At 37.5% G+C, this 7,110-nt stretch overlaps 1 pseudogene; it reads left to right on the forward strand.

Moving 5' to 3' along the window:
• Positions 1-325: 325 nt before the first annotated feature.
• LOC120862337 lies at positions 326-424 on the forward strand (annotated as a pseudogene).
• The last annotated feature ends 6,686 nt before the right edge of the window (positions 425-7,110 follow it).

The raw sequence follows: 7,110 nt of genomic DNA on the forward strand, positions 1-7,110 counted from the left end.
CTAAGATTGCTTAGATGTTAGGAGAAGACAGCAATGGCAACAACTGTTTGGAATTTATCATCATTCTATCTAAAACACATTTATCTTCTTTGAGCTGACTGAATACATGAAAAAGAAAAAACATGTCTATGAAAGAAGCTTTAGAGTTCAACTTTTATTATAAAATCTAAAAATTAATTTAATTACCCAAATCCACTCAATACTATAAATTGGTTTTCTTAGGTGAATGGAACAGTGCATGGAAAGTTGCATTATCAGTGGGACATTATGGCATTTTTCCATAGGATGGCCACATATAGATTCTTCATAAAAAGAAAACACTCTAGTGCTCACTTTGGTAGCATATGTGCTAAAATTGCAACAATACAGAAAAAAATTAGCATGACTCCTGCATATGCCAATTTGTGAAGCATTTCATATTTTTTATAAAAAAAGCTTTATAATTTCAGGCATATTGGTAATTGTCTGTAATTCGAGAAAAAAACATTGTTCACACTGCATAGTTTGACCATTTGCCTAAGCACCCTAGTCAATCAGGAGAGTGAACATAATGATTAATGAAATGAATTGACAAGCTGAGTGACTGAAGTAACCAAATAATATAATTCATCTAATGTGAAATATGTGCAGTATAACTAATGAAAAATTCATTAATTCCACTATTTTTTTTCATGCTCTGGGAAGTCTCTGATCTCTTCTAATCTGCAAAATAGCACCTTCAAAAACTAAATAGGCTACATGCATCATATTGTTGGAAAACTCAAACACCTAAATGCATTGTCAAAACAAACATATGCTTATGGAGAATTAAAACTGATGTATCTAGCTTCTGGCATCTTTCTATGCTGAAAACTAGGGAAACCTCCAAAGAGACAGGAAAACACATTGTGAGTTAATGATACAGGATTAATAATTTTCATTGCACAAAGACTGTCTTTTAAATACTGGAGAGCAGAAAGACAGAGTTTCCAAGTCAAAAAGGTTTTTATATACAAGTACCATTATGCAGGACTTTAGGGGCCTTCCCAGAAGCAATACCCCCGCCATATCCCCTCTCATCCTGTGTCTTCCACCTGCCTCTTATCTGCTGAAAAACTTTAGACTATTAGGCCTTCACCAAGTTCCAAGAAGTAAATATAATCATAGAAATAAGAAAATCCAAAAAAATAAAATAAGGAAAACAGTCAAAGAAGACAAAATAATAATAGTTTAGCCATTAAACAAAGTCAAGACCTTTAGACCTTCTTCAGGGGCTACAGATGATATTATGAAGGATAGCCTTTGAGCTGTTTCACAGATACAGAAACACTCACTAGATGGAAGAAGTTAACTATAGCTGACCACAAGTATGTAGACCCCAGATAAGTTGGAATCAGAAGGTTGACGATGTTGACTTCTTGCACTCTGTAACTCTCCTCCCCATCTGACACCCTGTCTTTAAAGACCTTTCCCTGAAAGTAATCAGGGAGTTTGGGCCTTTTAAACACCAACCACTTGGACTCCTTCATCAGTTCAGTTCAGTCCAGTTCAATCGCTCAGTCGTGTCTGACTCTTTGCGACCCCATGAATCGCAGCACCAAGCCTCCTTGTCCATCACCAACTCCCGGAGTTCACTCAGACTCACGTCCATCGAGTCAGTGATGCCATCCAGCCATCTCATCCTCTATCGTCCCCTTCTCCTGCCCCCAAACCCTCCCAGCATCAGAGTCTTTTCCAGTGTGTCAACTCTTCACATGAGGTGGCCAAAGTACTGGAGTTTCAGCTTTAGCATCATTCCCTCCAAAGAAATCCCAGGGCTGATCTCCTTCAGAATGGACTGGTTGGATCTCCTTGTAGTCCAAGGGACTCTCAAGAGTCTTCTCCAACACCACAGTTCAAAAGCATCAATTCTTCAGCACTCAGCCTTCTTCACAGTCCAACTCTCACATCCATACATGACCACTGGGAAAACCATAGCCTTGACTAGACTGACCTTAGTCGGCAAAGTAATGTCTCTGCTTTTGAATCTGCTATCTAGGTTGGTCATAACTTTTCTTCCAAGGAGTAAGCATCTTTTAATTTCATGACTGCAGTCACCATCTGCAGTGAATTTGGAGCCCAAAAAAATAAAGTCTGATACTGTTTCCACTGTTTCCCCATCTATTTCCCATGAAGTGATGGGACCGGATGCCATGATCTTCATAGTACCCTGCAATTAATTCTGCACTTTGCTTCAGCACAACCCAGTATCAGTAGATTGGCTTTATACTGTGCATGGGTAATCAAACCCAAGTTTGGTTAGGTAAAACAAGGAGTGTGGATGTATCACTAGATAGCTTAATTAATATTAACTTTATATATAGGTAAAGACTCACATACACTCTGCAGCCCAGTGGAAAGCACAGAGGCTTTGGGGCTAACAGAGCCTGTAATTACATTTCAAACAATCTTTTTGCATATGACTCCACAATAAATTTTGTGTGATATAAAGATATGAGACATGAGATAGGCAATTCACACTCAAAATACATAAGTGACTTGCCAATGACCACATAAGTAATAAATATTAGAGCCAGGTTTAGTATTCACATTTTTAAAATCTTAATTCATTGCCCATTTCTATTACACATATTAATCTTACATGTTACAGTTATAAATGAAAGTGTCAAATAAAATAGGCTCTATCTCCCAAATGTAAGCCACTATGGAGAACAATATGGAGATTCCTTAAAAAATTAAAAAGAGAGGAACCATATGATTCAATAATCCCACTCCTTGGCATATATTCAGAGAAAACCATAATTTTAAAATATGCATGCACCTCAATGTTCATTGAAGCACTGCTTGCAATAGTCAAGACATGGAAGTATCCTAAATGTCCACTGATATATGAATGGGTAAAGAAGAGCAATGGAATATTACTCAGCCATTAAAAAGAATATGATAATATGAAATAATGCTATTTGCAGAAATGTGGATGGACATGGAGATTATCATACTAAATGATGTAAATCAGGCAAAGACTAATTTTCACATGTTATCACTTATACGTAAAGTATTTTAAAAATCACAGAAATGAACTTATTTGTAAAACAAAAACAGACTCACACACTTAGAGAATGAATGTGTGGTTACAGTGTGGGGGGCAGGGGGGGAGGAATAGATAAGGAGTTTGACATTGATATGCACACACTGCTATATTTAAAATAGATAGCCAACAAAGACCTGCCATAAAATAAAATAAAATAAAATAAAGTGGTATATTATAAAAGAATAAAAATATAGAAACTATATCACTGGAATTTCTGTTTATTTCAATAAACATTTTTTAATACAAGGCCAAGTTTAAAACACTTAGAACATTCTATTATTCTACTGAAACATTCTATTACTTGTTAATATATGATCAAGCTCATCCACTTCTAAGAGTCTTTCTAGAGTTTTTCTACCTATTTCCAAATGATTTTTACAATCACCTTGTCCAGATACTAATGCATACATATGGAATTTAGAAATATGGTAATGATAACCCTGTATGCGAGACAGCAAAAGAGACACAGATGTATAGAATAGTCTTTTGAACTCCGTGGGAGAGGGAGAGGGTGGGATGATTGGGGGGAATGTCATGGAAACATGTATAATATCATATAAGAAACAAATCACCAGTCGAGGTTTGATACAGGATCCTTGGGGCTGGTGCACTGGGATGACCTGGAGGGATGGTATGGGGAGGGAGGTGGGAGGAGGATTCAGGATGGGAAACACGTGTATGCCCGTGGTGGATTCATGTTGATGTGTGGCAGAACCAATACAATATTATAAAATAATTAGCCTCCAATTAAAATAAATAAATTTAAATTTTTAAAAAATGGTTGGTTTTTCAGTTAAGTTAGTCATGTAACTGCATGTCTAAGAACAAATTATTGGTTGTTATTATTAATTTTACTGTTTCTACATTCAAATTTGTAAATTGAACTTTTCTTCTTTTTATAAATTCTTTTGTTTCACTTAGTTTAATGCTATCATATTTTTCTATCTCTTAATTTAATTTATAATCATTTTATTTCATAATTTACACATTAAAGTTATAAAACAATTTTGAAGATAAAAATATTATATTTCCTAATCTTCCGCTTGCTGCTGCTGCTGCTGCTGCTGCTAAGTCGCTTCAGTCGTGTCCAACTCTGTGCGACCCCAGAGACGGCAACCCACCAGGCTTCCCCGTCCCTGGGATTCTCCAGGCAAGAACATTGGAGTGGGTTGCCATTTCCTTCTCCAATGCATGAAAGTGAAAAGTGAAAGTAAAGTTGCTCAGTAGTGTTCGACTCCTAGTGACCCCATGGACTGCAGCCCACCAGGCTCCTCCATCCATGGGATCTGCCAGGCAAGAGTACTGAAGTGGGTTGCCATTGCCTTCTCCTAATCTTCCCCTTAAGTAACTGTTACTCAGTATTTTCTTATCTTTCATGGTCTACATGCTTTTGAAGAGGACCAGTCAATTATACTGTAAAATGTCCCTCAGTTTTAGATTGTCTGACATCTTCTTATTATTAGGTTAATGCTATGCTTCTTGCAGCAAGGATACCACAGAGTAATGCTGTGTTCTTCTCAGCATGTCATTATAGGGGAAACATGATACCAATATATGATATTACTGATGGTGTTAACTTTAAGAACCTGCTGGGTTTCTCCATTATAAAGTTACTTTTTCTTACTATTAATTAATAAATATATTAGGGTATATTACTTGAAGACAATGCAAATACACTGTTCATTTTCAAAATTTGGTCCACCAGTTTTAATACCTATCGATGGATCCTGCCTATATCATTTCCTGTTGTGTTCTTTTCCTCTAGTCTTTTTTTCTCTATTTTTTCTGTATTATAGCTATTAAGTATAGAAGAGATATCCCTTCTCTTTTACTTACTTATGTGTTCAGCTTTCAGTTTATATTAAGTGCACATGGACATTTATTTTATTCTGTGCTTTTTGATATTAAATTATTATTGTGTTCTTCAAAATGTTATAGCTTTAACCAAGAAGAACTATTTCAAAGTGCTTCCTATAATCTTCTGATATGTACGCCTCTTCCTGTGAGCACTTTCTTACTTTCTGTCACCATACAATGCTCCAGATGCGCTTGTATTTCCTATGCTGCAGTTCTGGCCTCTGGAATCAATAATTTCTTGAATAATGCCTTGTTCCTCTTATTCAACATTGATATTTATAAACCCATATCTTGTATTTAGAAATACGCCTAACAAAGTGTCCTTGTTTCCAGGCCTTCTGAATGGATAGAACTTGGAAAATATAAATATATTTTCTGTATATGGATGGATGGATAGATATCTATACATATCATTAGACAGAATATGTTTAATTATCAGCAAGCACCACAGAGTTCATCCTAACAAAGTGAAAAATCTGCTTCTAATCATTCACAAAGCATTTACTTATTTGTACTATGCAGGTCAGGAAGCAATAGTTAGAACTGGACATGGAACAACAGACTGGTTCCAAATAGGAAAAGGAGTACGTCAAGGCTGTATATTGTCACCCTGCTTATTTAACTTCTATGCAGAGTACATCATGAGAAACCCTGGACTGGAAAAAGCACAACTGGAATCAAGATTGCCGGGAGAAATATGAATAACCTCAGATATGCAGATGACACCACCCTTATGGCAGAAAGTGAAGAGGAACTAAACAGCCTCTTAATGAAAGTGAAAGTGGAGAGTGAAAAAGTTGGCTTAAAGCTCAACATTCAGAAAATGAAGATCATGGCATCTGGTCCCATCACTTCATGGGAAATAGATGGGGAAACAGTGGAAACAGTATCTGACTTTATTTTGGGGGGCTCCAAAATCACTGCAGATGGTGACTGCAGCCATGAAATTAAAAGACACTTACTCCTTGGAAGAAAAGTTATGACCAACCTAGATAGCATATTCAAAAGCAGAGACATTACTTTGCCAACAAAGGTCCATCTAGTCAAGGCTATGGTTTTTCCAGTGGTCATGTATGGATGTCAGAGTTGGACTGTGAAGAAAGCTGAGAGCCGAAGAATTGATGCTTTTGAACTGTGGTGTTGGAGAAGACTCTTGAGAGCCCCTTGGACTGCAAGGAGATCCAACCAGTCCATTCTGAAGGAGATCAGCCCTGGGATTTCTTTGGAGGGAATGATGCTGAAGCTGAAACTCCAGTACTTTGGCCACCTCATGTGAAGAGCTGACTCCTTGGAAAAGACTCTGATGCTGGGAGGGATTAGGGGCAGGAGGAGAAGGGGACGACAGAGGATGAGATGGCTGGATGGCATCACTGACTCAATGGACGTGAGTCTGAGTGAACTCCGGGAGTTGGTGATGGACAGGGAGGCCTGGCGTGCTGCGATTCATGGGGTTGCAAAGAGTCAGACACGACTGAGCAACTGAACTGAACTGAGCATACACAGTTTCAGAATTGATGATCTCTGAGAAACAAATTTATTACTGTATGATATTTGTGCATAGTTATTTTTGTCTTTAGCCTTTCAGTTTCCAGGCAGAACACTATTTTCCAAAGTAACATCGGTTATTCTTTCTCTACATCTTTCAATAAAGCATATCATTCATACTTTGTCCATGTGGCCTCAGATGTTACATTTAACTACATTAATTTATTCTCACATGTTGCTTGATTTTTCATAGCTACAGAGTATGCCTTGTCAGTTAGTTCAGTCGCTCAGTCATATCCAACTCTTTGCTACCCCATGGACTGCAGCACATCAGTCCTCCTTGTCCATTGCCTACTCCTGGATTTTTCTCAAACTCATGTCCATTGAGTCAGTGATGTCATCCAACCATCTCATCCTCTGGCATTCCCTTCTCCTCCCACCTTCAATCTTTCCCAGCATCAGGGTCTTTTCAAATGAGTCAGCTCTTCAAATCAAGTAGCCAAAGTATTGGAGTTTCAGCTTCAGCCTCAGTCCTTCCAATGAATATTCAGAATTGATTTCCTTTAAGATGCAGTGGTTGGATCTCTTTGCAGTCTAAGGGACTATCAAGAGTCTTCTCCAAAACCACAGTTCAAAAGCATCAATTCTTCAGCTTTCAGTTTTACTATAGTCCAAATCTGACATCCACACATGATCAC

The sequence above is a fragment of the Oryx dammah genome, unplaced genomic scaffold (genome assembly GCF_014754425.2).
Source record: "Oryx dammah isolate SB20612 unplaced genomic scaffold, SCBI_Odam_1.1 HiC_scaffold_3, whole genome shotgun sequence".
Classification (NCBI taxonomy): domain Eukaryota; kingdom Metazoa; phylum Chordata; class Mammalia; order Artiodactyla; family Bovidae; genus Oryx; species Oryx dammah.